At 37.2% G+C, this 24,113-nt stretch overlaps 1 protein-coding gene across 1 annotated transcript in view; it reads left to right on the top strand.

Moving 5' to 3' along the window:
- Positions 1-24,113, top strand: part of DIP2B (disco interacting protein 2 homolog B) — a 195,284-nt gene that overhangs the window by 61,596 nt on the left and 109,575 nt on the right. The window lies entirely within an intron of this gene.

Consider the following 24,113-nt stretch of genomic DNA (forward strand, 5'->3'; position numbering starts at 1 on the left):
AATTCTGTGTAATTCAGCAGTATGATGTGACAGTCGAAAACTTGGGCTCCATTAATAGACTAGGTGCTCATCAGACCATATCTGTAATATTTTTCTCGTTTCTGGGTAACATATTTTGGGAAGTTAGTCAGAAAATACACATTAATAGCTATATATGTGTGTGTGTGTATGTGTGTGTATATATATATGTGTGTGTGTGTATATATATATATATATATATATCATAGAATGATTTCTTTAATGACTCTTTTCCTTACTTTGTATATAATGGTCCTTTAAACCAAAAAGCATCTTATAAGCTTCAGCTATTTTCCTGAGACACTTAAAGGGAAATCTTTCTATTTGACAACAGTAGTTAAGAGTTGTTAATGCTTTTCCTAAGAATTCTTCATTTATTCACAAACATTTGCTGAATATTTACTGTGTGCTAAATTACTTTCTCTTTGAAACTTAATAACTAGAAGAGTTTCTGAGCTAAAATCAATGCCCCGCTTTTTTTTTTTTTAATCCCATTCTTTCTAGTTCTAGTTCATTATGGGAACTGAATCTATGAGCTCAACTAAAACTAAACTAAAGTAAACTTAAACAGGGGAAAACTGCTACTGTCTTCACAAACTGGAAGCCTATGTAAAGAAAACTTAAGATATGAAATTCCATTACAAGCTGATATAGTTGAGGATGATTATATGTGTTACAAAAGGATCAAGATGGTCCCTTGCATGGTGTGTTGAAATGAAAGTGTTTTGAGTTCATGAGTTAATGAACAGACTTGTAAAACCTCCCTTAAAGTATTTGAAGATAAGATTGGCAACAGGGAACTTTTCAGGAACAAATTCATTGGATAAAAGTAAGGCACATCTGTACTTTGTTGCTTTTAATTCAGCATTATCCTTGGTACGTATAGTACAGAACTACATATACTTTGATAAGATGACCTTCAGTTCAATTAGCATTTATTATCAAATATTATCAAAAGCAGAAACAGACATGAATCTCGGTAAACAAATTATTCAGTTGTCTTTTATAGGCTTACAGAATGAAAAGATGATTCCTAAACAGTTTTGAAGGAAGCTGAGGTATTCATTTAGCCATACTGACAATTTTGAGTCATTTTACATAGGTTCATAGACCTAGAAGGTAAAAAGAAATTAAGGATTAAAAAGATTACATGATCACTGTGAAAAACTCCCACAGTAGTTTTTCATTTGTCAGACTATACTTAGTACCTATGGAAGCCATGGCTGTCTCATTGGTAACTGGAATTTTTTGTATGTGAAGTCAATCTGACTTTTAGGAAAGAAGGAATGGAAATGAATGGAATGCTTGGTAATAAGTGTTTATTGATTGGTGGAGTGGTTTGCTTTTTGCTCTGAATCAGAGATTTTTCATTTAGAAGAGGACTTTAAAAGCCATGTTCTAATCCTTTCATTTGTGGAGGCCCAGAGAAGTTGAATTGCCCAGTGTTACACAGTTTGTAACAACTAAGATTTTAACCTAGGTCTTCTGATTCCAAATCCAGTGCTTTTTCTGCCGTATGGTGTAGTACAACTTCTTTCTCATTCTAGTTCTGCATTCCTTATTTTTCTATTTTCCTGTAAATAATAATGGGAGAGTAAATGTGAGAATGGTCGTTCAGTACTAGCCCTTCTAGTAATTTTCTAGTGACATGAGGAAGTGATTCCTTACTAGAGAGGGTGGTTGGTGTTGACCAGCTTCTTACCTCTTAAGTATTCCCTGGAGCAGTTGCTGTGTGCATTGATTTTGCAGTCTAGAGACTATGACTTCTAACATACAGTGAGATTTGTCCAGAGCTAACTCATTCTGTTGCTAAAGGAATATACTCAGCAAGGGACTGCCCAGTAAGGGCATGGGTTAGAAATAGCTTTTGCTCTTTTAGCCAAAATCAGCAAATGAGTATGTACTTGTGTTGACTTATTAAACAGTGAAAACCTTATCTACCAACCTAGTGAATTCTCTGTGTTAACTATGTGCTAAGACAGTGAAATTACTAGCCTTGGCAATGAATCATTAGTCCTGGAGGTGAGTATAGTTGTCATGGTCTGCCTACTCCTCACTGCTCAAATCATAGGAAGTCTACTGGGATGCCCTATTTGTACATACCTTCTTTCTTTTCCCTTGATGTTAAACAATATTCCTTTCTCACTCATTCTTTCTTCCTTCTTTCCTCATGCCATCTGAATCAGTCTCTTTACCTTGCAAGGTAACAATTAACTAATTTGATGAATTCATTATATTACTGTGCTAATTGGAAAAGACTACAAAATGCCTCAGGAACTTAGTTCCAGTTTGTAAACACACATATAGTGTGTTTTAGTATGTACCATCTAGATAAAATATTTTCTTCTGTTTTTCTCTTGTGTTGTAGTAATGTCTGTAAATTAGAATAACAGCAGTGATTTAATCAGTACACATGAGTATGGCATAACATCTATCTGACATCGGTGAGAATATGTACAGTCACATATACACATATACATACACATACACGCTTATACATAGAACTATGTATTAGCTCTTCCACATCCTAAAAACATTACATAAAATGATTCTTCTCTCCCTTAATGACAGCTAGCTCCTTAAGTCAGAGTCATTTTCTTTCATTTATCACTTTCTAGATACAGTTGTTCAGTGGGAACAGAAAGGAAGAGACAAAAGAGATGGAGGAGAAAGTAGAATTGATAGAGACTTGTGACTAATTAGATAAGGGAAGGGTAAAAGTGGCTTCAAGGTTTTGAGGCCGTTATAGTGCTTGCTGCCTTGGTCAGACCACATGTGGAGGACTGTGTTCAGTTCTGGGTACTACAGTATAGGAAAGGAGTTGATAAACTGGAATATTATCTACAGAATGGCAGCTAGGGTCATGAAAGCCCTTGAGTCTATGCCATGAGTACAATGAAGGAACTGGGGATGTTTAGCCTGGAGAAGAGAACCTTTGGAGCACATTATAGCTATCTCCAAGTACGTGAAAAACTGTCATTTGGAAAATAAACTAAACTTGTTTTGTTTTGTATCTTTTATTGGGGGGGGGTATCCTTGCTTCTGGTGTAGTTAGTTGTGAGAGAGGTAGGCTGTTGGCTGCCACTTACTTGACCATTTTGAGGGGCATTCCCTCCCCTCAAAGAATAAGTAATAAAGGAATATCATACATACATACACTATACATCATACGTGATGATTTATTCTTTCTACTCTAGTGCCTATTAGGGATACTAGTTATTGTGGTACTAAAACACTACTGACAGCTTTCTATTAAACTTTACAAAGCTACAAGATTATTTTTGTTCCTTTCTGTGGCTTCCCCACTTTTCCCTAGGGAGTTTCTTTACTAAGAGTATTACTAACATTTAACATTTTATTCTTTGGTGAGACTATATTGAGGGGCATGGTTTTTTATCTTTGCTTAATTAAAAATTGAATTAAAAAGTTTGACCACCTGCTCTGTTATTTTATTTCTTACTATCCTGAAAGAAATGGAGTGTAGAACTATGCCCAAAGAGCTATAAAAATGTGCATACCCTTTGACCTAGCAATAGCACTTCTAGGGCTATATCCCAAAGAGAACATACAAATGGGAAAAGGACCCACATGTACAAAAATATTTATAGCAGCTCTTTTTTGTGGTGGCAAAAAATTGGAAATTGAAGGAATGCCCATCAATTGGGGAATGGCTGAACAAGTTGTGGTATATGAATATAATGGAATACTATTGTGCTATAAGAAATGATGAGCAAGTAGACTTCAGAAAAAACTGGAAAGACTTGTATGCTGAGTGAATTGAGCAGAACCAGGAGAGCATTGCACATAGTAACAACCATGTTGTGCGATAACTAATATTGATAGATCCTTGCATTGCTGAGAAGGGTTAAGTCTTAAGACTTCTCTAAAAGTCTCATGATGGAAAATGTTATCCACATCCAGAGAAAGAACTATGGAGTTTGAATGCAGATAGAAGCATATTATTTGTTATTTTTTTCTTCTGTTTTGTTTTGTTTCATCTTTCTTGTGATTTTTCCTATTGGTTCTAATTCTTCCTTACAACATCACTAATGTGAAAATATGTTTAATACAAACGTATATGTAAAGCCTATATCAGATTGTACTGTCTCTGGGAGGAGGGGGAGAAAAATTTAAAACTCAAAAGCTTATTGAAGTGATTGTTGATAAATCAAAATAAATTAATAAAAATTAAAAAAAAAGAAACTGAATATAACCAAAAATATCTGTATCTCGGCTTTTTTAGAAAGTGAGACCTATTAGGAGACTATTGTAGTAGTCCAAATTGGAGCTTATAAGGGCTTGAACCCTCAGATATTTCTGGCTCTCTCATCTATTTCATAGAGACTACATATGAGCATTTTTTAAAAAATTTTGAACTTCTTTGACTTCCCTGTCATAACCCCAGGAACCTGATCATCAGGAAATGTTGTCATCTTGCAAGATCCAGTCAACTTTGGTACTGACACTTCATTAGTATCCTTTGCTCCTCTGATTGGAGGGCAAAGCCATGAACTTCTAAATCTTCATTTAAGGAGGAGGCACAGGACAGATTCCCCATTTCCCAACCAACTGGACTCATTTTAGACTTCTTTGACTTTTCTACCATGTTTCTGCTCATAACCTATTTCCCTTTTTAGCTTTCTTTTGTGTTGTCTTTCCCCATTAAATTGTAAACTCCTTGAGGGCAGGGACTGCACAGTGCCAGCACATAGTAGGCACTTAAGAACCACCCAGCATGGTATGCCAGCAGCAAAGAAGGTGCTGTGCTCTATGAGCAAAGTGGAATTTCAGTAGCTCCAAAGAAATTTGAGATGCGCAGATTTCTCAGAAGCATCTCCACTCCAAATGTTCATATGGACGATTTGTACCTGACTTGTGGTAGAGCCTTCTGAACTCCTATTGGTCTGATCAGCCGCAGTCAGACACACTGTACCTTGACTCCAAGATGATGATGTCATTTTCTTCCTCTTGGAGAACAAAGGAAAACAACCAACCATTGACTGTTTATTGAGTAAAAAAAGCCTACTTGGAAGGAATCTTTGCGATATGCTGACTTGGAGAGGATGTCAGATTTCCATTCAATTTGACAAACATTTAAGTGCCTGCTTTTTGTCTTTCCAGTGTTAGGGTACCATGAGAGATAGAAAGTTCAATTAAAGAAGTACCTGGCCTCAAGGAGCTTTAAGGCCTGTAATGATAACTAAACCTTCAGAATTTTCACATTCAGACTTGACCTTAAGATTTTGCCTCCAGCACAGCACTAAAACTGATTCATACCCCACGCGTAAGGAACAATTTCATGGTCATTCAAAATAAAACAGGGGCTAAGAACAAACTTATTAAGCTAGTTCTACGAACAGAACTATTCTCCAGAGGAGTAATAGCTAGAATTTATATAGTGTCTACTATGTAATAGACTCTGATAAGCACTTTACAAATATTATCTCATTTAATCCTTACAAAAACCATGCTGTTGTATTTTCCCCATTTTATAGATGAAGAAAGTGAAGCAAACAGGTTAAGTGGTTTGACCAGGTAATAAGTGTCAGGCTGGATTTGAACTCAGGTCTTCCAGAGTCCAAGTCAGTGTTCTATCCACTGTGCCACCTAGCTGCCTTGTAAGTTGGCAGGGAGAAATATGTAGATAACAGGCTTTAATACTAGTGTTCTTCTTTTGGATCATTTTAATAGTTAAACTTAGTCACAAATCAGCCTTCCTGAAACATAGGCAGGACTCAATTTAAAAAACTGTGTTTAAAAAAAATTGTAGGTGCTAGTACCTAGTGCCCTTTAGCAAAATAAACACTGACCATGACAAGAATCTGTAGTGAGGGGTATCTAAATTGCCTTAGCTTATCTGAAAAAGTAAATGGAGATGATGTTAATGGTTTTAGTACCTATTTCATTCACTTGTGATACTCAAAAGCAATAATGCATATAAAGTATTAGGTAAATTTTAAATACCCTAAAAAGGTCTCCCTGTTTCTAGACTTTACTTTCTCTAATCCATATTCCACATGGTTATGAAATTAATATTCTTACACACAAGTCCAGCTGTGTCACTGAGTGATTCCTTATAGCTTATGGGATAAAATATGAACTTGTCCTGGCAGTTAAGGTCTACTTCTGTATAAATAGAAAGGGAGGACTGATTGAAGAGGTCATTTTCCCTTTTTCTTATTTATATATTCCAGATACATTTCTTACATTTGTCATAGAATATCTTTGAAAACACTGGAAATGACATTCAATTTGTTTGGTTTTTTAATACAATTTGATATGCTTTAAATTTGTATTCAAATACAAACAGAAACCTCAGATGTTTTTTTCTGAAGTTTTCAGGACATAGGGCTTATAAAGGTTAATTTTCTTCTTCTTCTTCTTTTTTTTAAGGCAGTTGGGATTAAGTGACTTGCCCAGGGTCACACAACTAGTAAGTGTCAAGTGTTTGGTCTGAGACAAGATTTGAACTCAGGGCTCCTGACTTCACGGCTGGTGCTCTATCCACCACGCCACCTGGCTGCCCCAATCCTCTGTTTTGCTACACAGTTATATTATACCAATACTAAAATCTATTACTGCATAATCAATCAGTCACTCAGCCAGTAAGCATTTATTAAATTCTTACTGCATGCGAGGCACTGTGCTAAACACTAGGTTAATGACAGTCCCTGCTCTCAAGGACCTCACAGCTTAACAGGGGGAGACAACAGGCAAATATGTACAAATAAGATACATAAATTATAAATATGAAATAGTTAACAGAGGAAAAGCACTGGAATTAAGAGGTTTTGTGGAAGACTTCTTGTAAAAAATGAGATTTTAGTTGGGACTTTAAGGAATCCAGAGAAAAAGCATTGAGTGTTTTGTTCATGGAACAAGGAGACCGTGTCAATGGATCAAAGACTCCATGGGGGAAAGGTATAATATGTAAGCAAACTGGTGGCGCTGGGGAGATTGTGGACTAGATTATGAAAGGTTTAGAATGCCAAACAGAGGATTTTAAATTTGATTCTGGAAATCACAGGGAACCAGTGGAGTTTAAGTTTGGGGATCACATAGTTGGACCTGCATTTTAGTGGCTGAATTGGATTGAGGAGAGACTTAAGACAGGCTAACACACGAACACGCTATTGTAATAATCCAGGTATGGGGTGATGAAGACTTGTACCAGAGTGTTGCAAAGGTGAAATCAACAGGTCCTGGCAACAGATTGGATATAGAGGGTAAAGGATGGCACCTAGGTTGTAAATCTAAGGGAGTGGTAGAATGCAGATACCCTAGATTATAATAGGGAAGTTTGTATATAGGGAGAGTTTAGGGGGAAAGGTAAGTTTAGTTTTAGACATATTGAGTAGACTGGATGTCTACTGGATATCCAGTGTGAGATGTCTGAAAGGCAGTTGTAGAGATGAAATTGGAAGTCAGGACACTTGTTAGGTCAGGATAGGCAGATTTGAGAAGATCAGCATAGAGATCATAATTAAATCCCTGGGCTATGATATATCACCAAGTGAAGTAGTAGAACAGGAGAAGAGAAAAGGGCCCCGTATAGAGAGCCCTGTGAGACACCGATGGTTAAAGAGCGTGACCTGGATGAGGATCCAGCAAAGGAGACAGAGAGGGAGCAGTCTGGTAGGTAGATAGGAAAATCAGGAGAGAATGGTTTTCTGAAAACCTAGAGAGAAGAGAATATCAAGGAGAAGATAATGATTGACAGTGTCAAAAGCTCCATAGAATGAAGATTGAGAAAAGGCCTTTGGATTTGGCCTTTAAGAGATGATTGGTAACTTTGGGGAGAGCAGTTTCAATGGAATTTTGAGGGGTTAACAAGGGAGTGAGAGGTGAGAAAGTAAAGTTATCTTTTGTAGACAGCCTTCTCCCAGAGTTTAGCCACAAAGGATTAATGAGGAAGGAAGGATCAAGAGAGGGTTTTTTGAGGATGAGGGAGTCATGGACATGTTTGCAGGGAATGGCCAGTAGACAAGGAGAGACTAAAGATAAATGATAAGAGTGAGGTTGATAGGGTACAGTCTTTTGGAGAAGGATGGAATGGGATCACTTGTGTAGGTAAGGGGTTAGCCTTGGTAAGGAGTAATGCCATCTTTTCATATGAGAAAGGGATGAAGGAGGAGATAGTACCAGACGGCATCTGAGCGATATGAGAGGAGAAAAGGGAGCTCCTGACAAATGGCCTCAATTTTCTCAGTAAAATATGAGGCAAAGTTCTCAACTGAAAGGGTGGAGGGAAGAGGAGCCATCAGAAGTTTGAGGAGAGATGAAAAGGTTTAGAAGAGCCAAAGACAGTGGGATAGTGAGTTGATAAGAGAGGTGTAGAAGGATTGCTTAGTAGAAGTGAAGGCTCAGTTAAGGTTGTATAACATAAATTTGTAGTGGACCCAATTACAAATGTGTGGTTTTCTCTACCAGAGTGCAGTTGACAATATAATGAGGTACTAGGGATTCAGGAAAACAGAGTTTAACTTGTTCACTAAGGGGTCAAGATAGAGAAAAGAGGAGAGAGTAGCTAGTGCAGGGGTCATTGCCTGAGAGAGGGGTTGAGGGATTGGAAGGCACTGTATGGATAAAGAATAGGGTTTGGTAAGAGAAGGATGTAGGATAGGTGGAAAACCAATAGATTAGGATAAGATAAGGGGCTTTTAGAATTCTTGAACATTGAGGTGGTCCATTTGTCGGTGATGACAAAATCAAGAGTATGACCATTTTTGTGTTGCTAAGGTGGGGGGAGGAGTAGATCATGGGAAGTATATAGGTTAAAGAACTGATTAATTAAGGTGTTTGAGAGAGAGTCAGTATTTATGTTGAAGTCCCACAGTCTAAAGGAAGGAGGAGAAAAAAATTATGAGCCAGGTACTGAACTTATTGAAAGAAAGTGACCTGGAAGTTTATAGACAACATTTACCAGGATTTGATTGTATATTAAAAAAGTATTTTCTGATACTAGCTGGTGTTAATGCTTATTCTTTTCTCAAATTATCCTGTATTTACTTATCTATGTATATGTAGTATTCATATATAAGTAGTAGAAAGTAAGCTGTTTGAAGTCAAGGACTTTTCATTTATATTTATCACCAATGCTTTCCTCATAGTAGATAATATTTTTAAATTCCTAATGCTATAGTGATTGTGGTAGGCCACCAGAAGGTTGGGGAAGTCAGGAGAGTTTACCATAAAATTTGCATCTTCCTTACATTAGAAACCATTTCTATTCAGGCCAGGATTATACAGTCACTCCCTATTGCTCTTTTCAGCCTCATAATGTTCAGGGAGTGGCTCTTCCTGGCTTGTCTGTGGATCTACAAGATATATATAAGAGAATTGAAATTTAACGAACACTTATTAAGTGCCCACTTAGTACAGAACACTGTGCTAAACTCTAAGCAGAGAGATACAAAATTTAGATAAGATATAATTCCTGCCCTCATGGAGCTTACCATCCAATATGTGGTTACCATTGCTATGGTTATAGTTATCAATATTTTAGAAAAGCATTTGACAAAGTCTCATGTTATTCTTGTGGAAAAGATAGAACCATACAGGCTAATAATAGAGAAATTACATGGATTTAGTTGAATAATTCCATGGACCCAAAGAATATTTATTAATGTTTAGTGCCAGATTGGAGGGAAGTCTGTAGTGGAATATTCCAGGGATCTGTTCTTGACTCTATGCAGAATGAAATTTTTAATCAATGACTTCCTTGATGGCATGCTTATCAAATTTGCAGGTGACATAAAGCTCAGGGTGATAATTACTAACACACTGGAGTGTAGTTAATGTTGAAGGTTTTGATGGACTAGAGCATTAGACTGAATCAAAATTGATGAAGTTTAAAAATAGATGTGAAGTTCTGCATTTGCTTTCTGAGAATTAACTTCACAAGATGGAAGAGGCATGCTCGACCACAGTGTTACTGAAAAAAGATCTGAGAGTTTTAGTGAGTTTAGTAAGTTCAGTGAAGTCACTGGTATAATGTGGCATCTTAAAAAGCTAATGAAATCCTTGAAGGCATTAAAAGAGGCATAATGTATAGGACGAAAAAAATTCCACTGAACTCTGGCCTCATCAGACCACATCTGGAACATTTTGTTTAATTCTAGGAGCAAGGTCATTAGGAAAAATTGATGAAAAGAACTGAAAATGTTTAGTGTAGAGAACAGAAGATTGGGAGTGGAGGGGAGGTAGACATCATGATAGTTCTCATATGAAAAAGGGATCAGATTATTCTGTTTGGTTCTATATGAGACAACTGGGAGCAAGGGGTGAAAGTTGCAAAGGGGCAACTTAGGTTTGGTATAAGGAAAACTTTCCTGACAAAGAGAACGATCCAAATGTATACTGGGGCTTTCTTAGGAGGTAAGGGGTTTTCTCTTCATTTGAGAACTATAAGCAAAGGTGGGGTGACCATTTGTCTAGCATTTTGTAAAGCCTGTTGTGGATTGAACTGAATGACTTCTGAGGTCTTTTTCAACTTTGTGGGATTTGAATTGAGTTCAGTAACAGTGTTAGCCAATCCAGTGGTCTTTTATTAAGTACATATGCAAAGACACTGTGCTCACATTTAGGAATAAAAAGACAAATGTAATAGTCCTTGCCCTCAAGAAGCTTACATTCTAGTAGGGGAAGATAACACTTAAAAGGGAACTGAAAAGGAGGGGCCATATGGAAAGGAAAAAGGTGGAATGTAGACGAGGGAGTGTGGAATAGTCACGGGCTAATCTCCGTTTGAAGGGTGCAGGTTGAGTGGAGGTTCAAGTGGAAGTTCAGAGAGGAACTCACCAATTGGAAGAAGAGGCCAAAAGGGTAGAATTGGTGGCTTCTGAGAATAAGGCTGCCAGAAGGTGGAGAGGTGGTTTAGAGAGGCTCACTCTGCATGGGGACAAAGCTCTAGTACTTTAAATATTCTCCCTTCCCAGATTTTGGCACCTCTCAGTTTCCCAGTCTCACTAATAACATTCAAGTAGTCTAACTGGTGCAGATTTGAATGGCCATCCAGAAACACCTATTCTGGGGAAATATTTGAAACCATACAAAGTGTCTTTTTTTTTTTTTAAAGTGGCCATGGCATTTTGCTATAGGCAAGTGGAGTCATGAGCAGCATGACAATCTCCCCTTCCAACCAGTTCTCCATTAGGGAACACAGATAAAACAAGAGAATAACTAAATTGGTGTGAGGGTCCCTACTCTAGGAAAGCCCAAGGGATAGTTAATGTAAGAGAGCTTCATCACCATGACTCATTCTGCATCTTGAATGACCTTAGAGTCTGTCAGAGTGGGTTGCTAGGCACAGCTTGTGCTGGTAGAATTCAGCAGTTAAGCTCCAATTTGGATGCTGTTGTGTGTTTTTAGTACTACTGTTCTTTACTACTTTGACAGGTCTCTTCTCTTCTGTTGTTGCTTCTCCCATCTCTCATTTGCTTGCCTGGCTTTTTTTCTTTCTCTCCACAAATTGACTTCAAGGTCAGTGTCAATAGCATTGAAGTATTTCACCCTCAAGTAAAGTCTAAAACTAGACAATTCTTTTTCCTTGTTTCACATCCATGCCCTTTTTTTTTGATGACCTCCAAAAAGGTTGGGTACATTCATAATCTCAATGCTTTATACTTAATATAGTTTTTAAATGCTGTTTTAAGTATTTGTAGTTGTAATTGTATTTAACAATTTGTCTAATTGTTTCAATTTTGTCCATCTGACTAGGAATCCTCAGTTTAAATCATATCATATAACTTATAGCGTATCACATGTATAAAATTATGTTATTAATGGTGCTTTTTGATAGTTACATGTTCCATCCCAGAATCTTCTAAATAACCCATCTAAAGGAAAGCTTATTTAAATATTACTGAATTTTTTCTACTTCAAACAGAGCATAAGTCTCTTCATGTATATAATTAAATTGCTGATTTGCGAGCATAATTTTGCTAGATGGATAAATACTTTTTCATATGAGTCAGACTTTTAAAGATTTGTACTGAGTGGCATCTAACTTCTTTAAGAAGTTGTCTTTCCAGCCCTCGATTTGTTTAAACTTGTCTGGCCCAGAGTGAAATACTAAATTATCCACTGAACTAGGTAAACTTTTAGCTATAATCATTACTGGAAATCATTCCAAGTCTAAGATTTAAGGGGGGAAAATATTTGAAATGTCTGCTAAGTTCAAAACACTTTGCTGAGTATAGTGATAGAGTTATAGGGGAGCTAATATTTGACCACACCACCAGCCCGAAAGCCCCGAATACAATCACAGAATGTTAATCAAGTATTAAACTAACTCTAAGGAGGTAGCCACACCCATTGATCCCTTTAGTACTCCTTCCTTTGATGAAATTAAAGTGAATAAAATTATGGGCACCATAAGGAGAAGGTCTGCAGTCAGGAAGAGTTCAAATGCAGCCCCAGACACTAGCTTTTCGGCCCTGGTTAAATCACATAACTGCTCTCTGCCTCAGTTTCCTCAGCTGTAAAATGGAAATAATACTTCTTAACCTTGCAGGGTTGTCATGAGTTTCAAATAAAGTAACATTTGTAAAACACTTAGCACAGTACCTCATACATCGGGTGCTGAATAAATGGTTGTTTCCCTCTTTAAATGCCTAACTGAGGACAGAGCTCAGTTCTAAGCTAGGAGCCAAAGGTTGAACAAGAACCAGACCCTTGAGAGGGAGTTGTTCCCTGTCCCTCCCCCTCCCCTCCCCCCAGCTACCGGAAACACTTTATTTAGTACAGAGCAAAGACCACAAGCTGCATACGACACTGACAGAAGACATTTGAGGCTAAATGCAGCTTCAAGAAATGGAACCCCTGGTAGCAATGAAGATAGTTGGTTATGGGAAGGAACAGACCTTAGAAGTCACAGAGCAGAGATGCTGCAGTCCCAGGGAGCTTTGGGATCATGCTGGCAAGGGACAAGGGCTTCCAGGCCCTGCTGTGCTGAAGTTGTTAGTTGTACCTCACAGCCATTGCACTCTTAACGCTCTTCTTATGGACACAGTGTGGATTGGTGGGAAAGCGTGTTCCAATTTAGATAGACTGTTTTGTTTCTACAATTAGAAAGGCATTTATTAGATGACAAATTGTATCTACTGACCGACTTATTCAGAATTGCACCACCAAGGGTTAATGAGCTATAACATTGGAAGTGGGCACCCACCCCAAAACTCAGGAATAAGTAACTGCCCTCTAGAATCCCCAACTCATGAGTACAAGTTGAGGAATATATCCCAAAGAGGGTATTATACAGCATTAAGAACTGATCCTTCCCCTTAAGGAACTTATATTTTATTAAAGGTAGTAAAACTAATGCACAGATAACTGTAATACCAAGTAGAACATCACCTCCAAGATTTTGAACACTAAAATGTCCTTCTCTGATCACAGCCTCCTGTCTTTGTCAACTTAATTCTGGCTTCACTTTTTCCCTTTTTAATTTTTACCATATGATCAGCAATTTAGATGATAAGCATTTTTTCCTCTTAACTTTGAATTCCTTCACTTTTAGTGTTCCTACATGGATAAACCTTATCATTCTCCATCCTTACATCTTTCCCGAGAAGCAAAATGCTGATGGGATGGAGTCACCAAACTGTTGAGTCCTAGGTGCTACACAAAACTCTTTATTCATTTTTTTTACTGTATCTATAATACATTTCCAGAGTGGTAGTTTTAAACCTACCCTCTCAAACCTTCGCTACTATTCCCATTTCCCCAATTCCTTGGGAGATGAAATTGCCTCTTATTAAGAAGATTGAGACTATATTTTATGAGCCACATTATGTCCCACCTTTCATGCCTCAGAATCTCCCTCTTTTTTCCCCTTTTTGTCTTTTCCTCAAGTCTCAAAGGTGAGGGTGGATCTCATCATAGCCAAAGGCAAACCTGTACCTTGACTCCATTCTCTTTAGTCTCCTCAAGAAGCTCCATTCTTTGAGCATACCTTTCTTATCTTCAGTCCCTCCCTCAAAACTGTCTCTGATAACTATGTTGAAGTTCCTTATTTCCTTAAATCAACAACATTTATTAGGTTCTTAGTATGGGCAGAGGCAAAAAGCTCCTCCTCTCAAGGATCTTACGGTCAAATGGGGAAGACAGAATCCAAATGTTATGTACAAACAAGATACATACCGGATTAATTGGAAACAATCCGAGGGAGAAGGTATTAATTAGCTTTAAGAGAAAGGCTTCATGCCAAAGGTGGGATTTTAGCTGAGACTTGAAGGAAACCCAGGAGTCCATAAGGCAGAGATGAGGAGGGAGAACGTTCTCAGTCAGTGGAAATTTTTGGAGTTGGAAATGAAGTATCTTGTTTGAATAACATCAAGAATGCCAATGTCACTAGAATGTGGAGTACGTGGAAGTTAAGGTTTAAGAAGCCTGGAAAGGTAGGAGGGAGCTAGATTATGAAACACTTTAAAAGACACACAGAAGATTTTACATTTGATCCTAGAGGTAGTAGGGAGCCACTGGAGTTTATTGAGTAGTGGAGTGGCATCATAATTGGACCTTTGCGTTAGGAAGATCACTTTGCAAGCTGGGTGGAGGGTAGACTGAAGTGGGGAGAGATTTGAGCAGGGAGGTCAACCAGCAAGCTATTTATTGTAAGAGTCCTTAAAAAATAACCCAGACCCTTTCCTTGTCCCTCCCACATCCCAAACTATCATCCTATCATAGTTTATCACATGATAAACACTACCCTTGCACCACTAAAAATGAAAGTAATATTCAACACACAGCCTATACATATTCATTCCATTTGGGTTTATTGAAGAATAGGAATTAGTGTAGGAAATGAATTACAGCAAGCCAAATCCTAAGAGTGGGCACAAGTGTACTACCAAGGCCTCTTTGACAAATGCTTCCAGTTTGAGGAGGGTGCTCCTTTGGTCCTGTATAGTTTCTGTTCCTCCATCAGCTTTCTCTGTGTAGATATAAGCACCAATTTCCATAAGAATCAAAAGACCACTGTTCAGCAGAGATACAATTTGTGTTTGAATTGCTTTTGCTTATACAGTATAGAGAAGGTGCTCCACTTCTGATATCATACTTTATCTGTATGGACTCCACTGTTTAGATAGTCTTAAATATTTGAGTCCTGATTGTCCAGGATATACATATCTAGCTTTTGGATAGTCTTTTCTGAACTTATGGTTGGTCTTTGGAATAAATTGGCTTTGGGGCGTATTAGAGACTCTTATTTGCCTTAGATATAGGTACTTTTTGCCAAGGGTGGGATGAAAGGGAACTATCGTGAACTGCTTCTCATAACTACCCTAATAGACATTTCAAGGCAGCAGGTATCTCAGAATGGATGGTCTCTTCAGCTTGGATGCTAACAAATATCTGAAGAAACCTTTACAATAGCTGCTGTTATCTTAGACTTGGGAGAAGGAGGGAAACTTTTTATAGAATTTAGAAGAAAAGGGGGAAAAAACACTGTAGCACTTGAGAGGCAAATTTATGAGATTGCAAGAGGTTATGCTTCAAACAAAATGATTAATTTTTTTTTGTTTCAGGTTTTCATTTTTATATATTTTTAGTTTTCAATATTCACTTCCATAAGATTTTGAGTTTTAAATTTTCCCTGCCTCCTTTGCCCCCCCCAAGACAGTGTGCAATCTGATATAGGCTCTGCTTATACATTCATATTTTAAGCATATTTTCACATTAGTCATGATATAAAGAAGAATTAGAACTAGTGGGAGGAACCACGAGAAAGAAGAGATAAAACAACCAAAGAAAAGAAGAGCGAATAGTATGCTTTCATCTGCATTCAGGCTTAGCATTTTCTATCGGGAGTCTTTTGGAGTTGACATAGATCCTTGCATTGCTGAGAAGAGTTAAATCTATCAAAGTCAGTCATCACACAGTGTGGCTGTTCCTGTGTACAGTGATCTCCTGGTTCTGCTCATTTCATTCATCATCTGTTCATACAAGTTTTTCCAGGTTTTTCTGAAGTCTGCCTGCTCATCATTTCTTATAACACAATTGTATTCCATTGCATTCATATACCACAGCTTGCTCAGCCATTCCCCAATTGATGGGCATCCCTTCAATTTCCAATTCTTGGCCACCACAAAAAGAGCTGCTACAAATATTTTTGTACATGTGGATTCTTTTCCCATTTTTATGATTTCTTTAGGATACAGTCCTAGAAGTGGTATTGCTGGGTCAAAGGGTGTACACAGTTTTTTTTTAGCCCTTTGGGCATAGTTCCAAATTGCTCTCCAGAATGTTTGGATCAGTTCACAACTCTACCAACAATGCATTAATGTTCCAGTTTTCTCACATTTTCTCCAGTATTTATTATTTTCCTGTTTTATCATATTAACCAATCTGATAGATGTGATGTGGTACCTCAGAGTCGTTTTGCTTTGCATTCCTCTTATCAACAGTAATTGAGAGCATTTTTTCGTATGACTATAGATAGCTTTAATTTCTTCCTCTGAAAACTGCATATTTGTATCCTTTGACCATTTATCAATTGGGGAATGACTTGTATTCTTATAAATTTGACTTAATTCTCTATATATTTTAGAAATGAGAGGGGCCTTCATCAGAGACACTGGCTGTAAAAATTGTTTCCCAACTTTCTGCTTCCCTTCTAATCTTGGTTGCGTTGGCTTTGTTTGTGCAAAAAAATTTTCAATTTAATGTAGTCAAAGTCTTCCATTTTGCATTTCATAGTGTTCTCTATCTTTTATTTGGGCATGAATTCTTCTGTTCTTCATAAATCTGATAGGTAAACTATTCCTTGCTCTCCTAGTTTGCTTAAAGTATCAGTCTTTATGTCTAAATCCTGTACTCATTTTGACTTCCTCTTGGTATAGGGTATAAGATGTTGGTCTATGCCTTGTTTCTGCCATACTTTTTTCCAGTTTTCCCAGCAGTTTTTGTTAAATAGTGAGTTCTTAAAAAAGTTCTTAATGTGCGGTCAGAAAAAGGACTGCACCAAACCATACTTAATACAGATATTTCTTTTACTCAGGAAAGGAATTTCCCAAAATGAGGGTTACACTGCCAGTCTAGATAGTAAGTAATAAAAAATAACAACACTTATACTAGAAGTAATACTGACTTAATGCAACTTAGTATTGTTAGAGGTAGAAATTCATTCCTTAGTAGCACCTCAGACTTTGAGGTTGGTCAAAGCAGTCAAAATAAAGCATTAGCTAATGAAAAAAAGATCACCTGGGACAGCTGACCTCAGGTTTCACCTCTGTGATGCCTCTTTTGATCACTGCATCTGGAAATGACCCTCTCTATTTTCATCTTTCAGAACTTTTTGTTTTATCATTTCTCGTTAACGTAGTTATCACGTTCTAACTTGTACTGTAGTTACGTGTGTATGTGTTTCATTTCCTCATTGGATTGTAATCTTCTTGATGGTAAGGACTATCTGTGTCGTATTTCATCTTCATGTCCTCATGACTTATAGGTCATCGATTTCATTCCTTACTCCCAAACTCCGTTTTCTAACCTATTTTCACCATTCTCCTTGAATCTACCAGTTATCAGTGAATATGTTTCCTATATATCCAGCTGGCAAATCTTGTTTCTATTTCCATATCTCTCACATTCAACTTTCTCATTATTTACACTGCCACCACCTTAATTGAAGCCCTCATCACTCTTGCAATAGCCTTTTAATTGCCATCTCTGCTGCAAGTCTCTCCCATTTCCACTCTTTTGTTCAAATATGAAATTGATTTTCCTTAAGTGAAGATCTGAGTGATAATATCACTCATTAAGCTCGAGTGGCTCTAGGATCAAATATACACTCTTCTTTTTGACTTTCACAACCTAAAACCAACCTATTTTTTTTCAGACTCTGTCTACACTGCTCCCCTTCCACATTCTTGGTCCAAGCAAACTGGCCTTCTCCCTGTTACTCAATCTCCTATATCAGTGCCGTTGTACTATATTCTTTTTTCACCTCTGATTCATGGAATCTCTCATTTCCTTCAAGATACAGCCCAAATACCACTTTTTACAAAAGACTTTCCCTGTTGCCCCTCCCCTCTTATTTTCTTCACTTGGATTGTACTCCAAGCTTTAACAACTTGACAAAAGAACAGAAGTTACACCCTGCTGGTCTGGCCATGATCATCCCTATACTGAGGTGAGGCATTAGAGTGGGACATCTGTGTGGGTACTGCTTTTTGTAGACTTCACAGAAATCACATACTAATATGTTATCAGTACTTCAAAAAGAAAATAAGAAGGTACTGAACATGGCGAGTACCAGATATCATGTAATTGTCTCTATCTTAACAAACAGGAAATGACTAGTTACGGATGTGTGAGTCATTTCAGAATTAGTGCAATGAGAACTATACACTAGTTAGAACAAAAGTCAAAATCCACACTAAACTAGAAGAAAGGCTAATAAAAAAACAGATATAGTGGAATTATAACAGCTCTAGTCTGACTTACTAAAAAAAAGCTATTGATATGGAAAAAGAGAAAATGGATAAAGGAAAAGATGTTGATTCTGATTGTTGCAATTTCCTACATAAAATTCAATGTTGTTAAACAATCTACATAACAAAGAAAAGATCCCAGAACACACCTCACCCAGCAAACCTTTGATCTCTTTGCCAAGCAGAGAGATGTGACAGGTAAGGGCAGCAGAGGTTTAGAATATAAGAACTCATTTGCAAAATATTATGGAGAATAATGGAAAATTAGGAATAGTATTACCTCACAAAATAGCAGGATGGTAAAAAAAAGAAAAAAAAATAGCAGAATGTTGAGATGAAAATGCAGAAAAACATGGTTTTAGGTCCAGGTAAGTCACATCATTTCAAGATTGCTTGGAAAAGAAAACAGAAGGAAAACAAATGGACCAAAAAATGGATCAGGTTTTCAAGTGTTTCTGAAATCTACTTTCATTGTTGTTAATAGTAAAAACATCACATTTGTATTCTACACCTTAGTTATTTGATGTGGTGAAAGTGACCCCATGAGATGATGAAGTCAGGAATAACAACAAGACCAGATGAGGTTTCTTACTCTGAAGAAATAAAATATACTTAACATATTATTGACCTTCAGGGAAGTAATTTTTAACTTGAATACATTGCATTGTGTAGGTGGACATACGGTAATAATATACTCTCATAAATATTTCAAAATGCCTGATGGTGGTGATTATAGGGACAGTCTTAGTTAACAGTCACAACTGTATGGCATGTATATCTAACAGGCTTAGCTTAACTTTGAATAGCCAGTTATACTTATTACTCCAGGAGCATTGTTCTAGGTATGATGTATTGATGTAAATTCCTATAATCCCTGCTTTCAGTAAGGGTGTATACAACGCATGCACAAATTACTATAATGCCAAATATAAAATTCAGTACACAAAACAAAGTGCCTGGGCAAACATTGTTGACTTTGGGCAAATTATTTCACTTTCTTGGATCTGTTTCCTTATCTGTAAAATGAAGAATAATAGATTTCAAATCTAAGATCCTAATCTATGAAAGGAATCTCAAAGATCATCTAGTTCAGTCCCCCAGTTTGGAAACTGAGGCACAGAGAGGTTAACTGACTTGTCCAAAGTCACAAGGTATTAAAAGACGTCTAAGACTTCAACCCAGACCCTTTATGCTTTCTGTCATTCAACACTGCCTCTGTATTACACGCTTCTTTAAAACTGTTATTCAGAAACGTGTCCCTCTTTAGTCAAATGAAATTGATAGTAATTACAAGCCAAAAAGAGATTCCAGCACATGTAAAGAGTGGCGAGCACCAGCTCCAGGAATGATGTTACCTGCAGTGTTTACATGTTAACAATAGCATATGTTGAAAACTATTGTGCCAAACCAGAAAGCGTTTCCTTCTTGAAACAGTCCTAGGATATGAGGTAAAGTTCAAAATCCTGGTTTGGAATTTATGAATGTACATAATTTGGGAGGATTTGTTAGTTACTAAATTTCCTAAGTTATTAGATATTGAATTATGTGTTAACATTGCCTGCTATTTTATACTTTTTTTACATTTTACATTTAGGCTGAAGCATTATTGTACGAATTTGCTTGAACCATTTATTTAGTCTCATTAATGGAAGCATAGCTTTAAGTTGAAGCATTGATCTAAAGTTTTTTGATTTTTAGATAGGTCGATAGATGTAGATATACACACATATATATATATACACACATACATACATATATACATACACACACTGCTTTAGGTAGCATTTTACTTTAGTGGACATAAGGACATATTCTCTTAATTTTGCTGAAATATCTCAGACATAGGCAGGGACAGTGAACATACTCTCTTATGAAATTTACAGAGATCGACACTGATGCTGGACTTATCTATCCTCTGCACAAATGTTTCACTCTCTTATAAAGGATTGTGTCTTCAGACCTGTTTTCTGCCTTTCTGTCTCTCTTGCTTCCCCCATTTCCCAAAGAGGAGGGATGAGATGAAATTTTGCTGTTACTGGCAGAGATTGACTTTTTACTTAGATAGACATGCTGAGTTATATTCCTCACTTCCATTAATACACATTGAGCTCTTTTTTTTTTTTTTTACTCCCAGCTTTGAATCACACAGTTTCTCCCACAGAGAAAAAAAAAAGTTCTTTTCCCTGCTCTTCATGTAGTGAATCAGTCCCCATTCATCACTCCAGATCCAGTCTTTTAACTTCATTGTATTAGCTCTTTTTGACCTCATCCTTTGTTGAAGTTTTACTCTTTTGGGCTGTTAATAATAATAATAATAGTATATTAATAATAAAAAAGTGTCTTGCATTGACACTTCACTCTTTCATGTACTTATGTATTATTTTTACCAATAGGAACATCCCTGTGGCAAGGACCTTGTCTTGTGTCTCTTAATGTTTAGGCGAGTGCTTTATAGCTAAAGCTTAATATGTACTCCTAAAATGAAGCCAACACAGATTTCAGTGAAACATTGAATTTCATTCCTTTCGTTTTAAATCGATTATCTCACTGCCTTTATAAGGAGAGATTTCATAAAAAAAAAAAGTATGATGCTTCAGGCAAGAGATATTTTTACAAGTAAGTCACCTTCTTCCTTTCCTTTCTTTTCCAGTAACACCAGAGAAGGGGGAAGAGAAAGAATCCCTCATCCATAAGAACTTTTATTTCCCTATAGCAGAGATATGTTTTCTATAGTTTGAAGGCTGAAATTTACCAACCAAAATCCATCTATTTTCTCTTTGTTTAGAGGAAGTGAGGTGTTTCATTTTGTTTGGTGACATTGAGGAGGGACAACCAAGAGGGGCTGAAGAATATATCCTTAGTGGTTATTGGCTGCTGTCCTAATTTATTTATAGCCTGTGTTAACAGCTGGATCACTGGACCCAAAGAGGGTAGGCATTTACCTCTCCCACTCGGGCCTCCTACCTTTGAGATCATATCGATCAGTTTTACCACTGTGGTGGGGAAAAAGAGAAGAGCTGCCTTCCCAAGAGAGAAGTCAGACTCTATTTCATACCTCCTTGGAACTCCAAAGAAAATCATTTAAAGCTTAGATTTGCAGCATTTCTAGGGTCTCCCTAAAAGGTAATTGGAAGGTACTTAACTTGCATTATAGATAAGCATTCAGCAGCTATTTATTTCCTCCACACAAAAGAAATTCTCAAAACACAAAAAACTCAATGTGCGTTGACAAAAACTTTAAAATGACATAGTGATCAATGACTCCTTACTATATTTTCTTGAGAGAGTGATACCTAAAATGGTCACCTTTACTTTGTCCCTTCACTGTCCACACAACTCCCTCAAAATCTTTGTTTGCTGGCAATCCAGGTCAGGGCTTGGGCTCTTCCTCCTGTCAGTCTTCATAGAAGTGGTACAAGGAGATGTGTAGCCCACACCAAGTAAGGGATCTAAAGAACTCCACACATGTTTAGCTCACAACGTTGCCTCCCAAGCTGGAAACATCCATATTGGAATCACTGTTTATTATCATTATTGTCATTGTAATAACAGCAACAATAATAATAGCTGGCATTTATGTAATGCTTTAAGGTTTACAAAACACTACGCATTATCATTTAACTCTCACAACAACCCTGTGTGAGGTAAGTACTATTAAGTAGCTTAACCAAAGTCAAAAAGCTTGTAAGTGTCTGAGGCAGGATTTGAACTCAAGTCTTCCTAACACTAAGTCCAGTGCTTTTACTCACCTTGCCATCTAATGCTTCTCTGTATAGTCACCTGTGCTTAGGGAAAGAAACAAGATGGAAGAGGCCATCAAGTCCTTGAGCTCCCTACTCTGAATCACCTAGATAAGCACATGCTGTAGTTGCCTTGTTTAGCAGCCACCATCGGTTTTGGGGCGCTGGGGAGCAACAAGGTGTCCCTCTATACCTGCACAGGAAGTCCAAAAGAAAACCTCATGGAGCCCCTACATGATCAATAGACTGGAAGAGAGAAGGCTACTCTAGAGGCTAGAGTTGTTGTTGAGCAAGGAAATGACTTGGCACGAGCTGTAGATTAATTTGGAAGTAATAAATTGGAAGAGTAAGCAAAGGGTTACTAGCCACATAGGGTCTACTTAAATTATAGCAGTGGATGGAGCACAGGCCCTGGAGTCAGAAGGAACTGAATTCAAAGGTGGCCTTAGACACTTACTAGCTGTGTGGCCCTGGGCCAGTCACTTAACCCCAATAGCCCCCACCTCCAAGAAAGAAATGCATGTGTGTGTATGTATACATGTATATATGTATGTATGGCATACTAACCATATATAGTAGACTGTAAATTCTCTGAGGGTAGGAACTATATCTTTCCTCAATGTTGTATGATCCTTAGCCCTTAAGGAAGTATTTAGGTACAGATGTCCTGAAGAAAGGAGTCCCAAGCTTGATAGGTAGGTCACCCTAAAATTACATGGAGATAGTAATGGGAAACATCCTAAGAGAAAAGTCTTGGAGGTAGGAAAACTAGAGAATGAGAAAAACAAAAGTGCCTTGTTTAGCTGAAGCAGAGTATTTTTAGGGAAATTTTGGGAACAACTCAGTGGAGATCTTGTGGAAGGCCTTAAATTCCAGTCAGAGAAGTTTGGGCTTAACTTGATAGACAATGACTTGGCATGAGCGGTAGATTTATTTGGAAGCAATAAATTGGAAGAGTAAGAGAGGGGTTACTAGCCATACAGGGTCTACTTAAATCATAGCTGGTGTCTTCCTGTCTGGTTAGAGAACCAGGTGAAGGAGAACATTGAAAAGAATGAAACAATAAAAGGAAAATGAATGGAGGGGGAAAATTTTAAGGTGTTCTTCAGTCTAGTTCATTGTCCTGGAATCTGTAGCTTTTCGGTAGTTTTTCAATTATTCTCTACGTTTGTTTCAGGAAGAAACTTGGAACCACTCAAAGTGCTGCACATTCTGGCTCCATAGATCCCAAATGTTGTCTACTTTCTTTTATTCAGTTCTAATCTCAGTCATTGCCATATTCAGTATCCATTTGAGACACACACGTGGCTGTGTGGACTATCCTTCAGCTGCACGTTATTAGTATCATTTCTCTTTAGTAAGCTTGTATACATCTTTCTTCACATAGAGTAAAATGTCCCAGTGAATGTTCCAATAAAAAATTAGTTTCTATTATATGTGTTATCTTTTTAAAATAGCAACTTGCAAAAGAATGACTCAGCATGTGAAACAGGGACAAATATTCTATTGTTAAAAATCATTCAGTCAAAAAGTGTTTTTGAGTGCCTAATAAGTGTCCAGAACTGTGCTCATTTAAAAATACTTGTTAAAATCACTATGAGAAAGAGATTAGTAATGAAAATAAAAACTGTCCTGTCTGTAGCTTTGTAAATATATATTTGTGATTTTAGCTGCTTGGATGTGTGTGTGTGTGTGTGTGTGTGTGTGTGTGTGTGTGTGTGTGTCCACACATCTATACACACACATATATATAATCCACATACATTTTTAAAATTGTGAACATTCATATTATTTAATTAAATTAACAGGCAGATTGTGTTAATGTTTTGTGGTATTTTGCTTTTCTAACATAGAACCTGTAATTATAACTCAATTTAGTTGTATTTCATTATGGGTAAACATTGATAAACCAGTTGGT

This window comes from Vombatus ursinus, unplaced genomic scaffold (genome assembly GCF_900497805.2).
Source record: "Vombatus ursinus unplaced genomic scaffold, bare-nosed wombat genome assembly UNPS02014941.1, whole genome shotgun sequence".
Lineage (NCBI taxonomy): Eukaryota > Metazoa > Chordata > Mammalia > Diprotodontia > Vombatidae > Vombatus > Vombatus ursinus.